The following is a 455-nucleotide window of genomic DNA, read 5'->3' on the forward strand; positions in this document are numbered from 1 at the left end:
CATATTTAATCGCATAATTTTATGTGATAGGGTTTTTCTTCATGTTAGTGTAATAATAAGGAGTTATTAAGTACTAATTGGATGAAACCCACGGAAGATAAAGGCCTTGCAAGAGAATTATAAAGTTGTTATAATTATAAGATCACTATGCATCAAAGCTATGTTCCTAAAATTGTTCCTGGTCATTGTATTGTCAAGACAGGGCATTGACAATGCTCAAACCCTGTTACATGTTAAGCCTCCTTATTTGGGAAGTAAGCAATCGATCTCATAGATTGAAGTTTATGGGATACATGAGGGTAATACATAGGTGCTTGTTAAAGAACAAGTTTACTGAACATGACCCGCTATGAGAACTTCATTTAGTATTCGCTGAAGTGTCTATGGAAAATGTTCTCATGTGATAGTCGTGCAACTAGTCCTTAGACTTCAGACACTAGGTCATCTTATGTAGG

The sequence above is a fragment of the Theobroma umbraticum genome, unplaced genomic scaffold (genome assembly GCF_002168275.2).
Source record: "Theobroma umbraticum cultivar Fairchild unplaced genomic scaffold, ASM216827v3 scaffold_89.0, whole genome shotgun sequence".
Classification (NCBI taxonomy): Eukaryota; Viridiplantae; Streptophyta; class Magnoliopsida; order Malvales; family Malvaceae; genus Theobroma; species Theobroma umbraticum.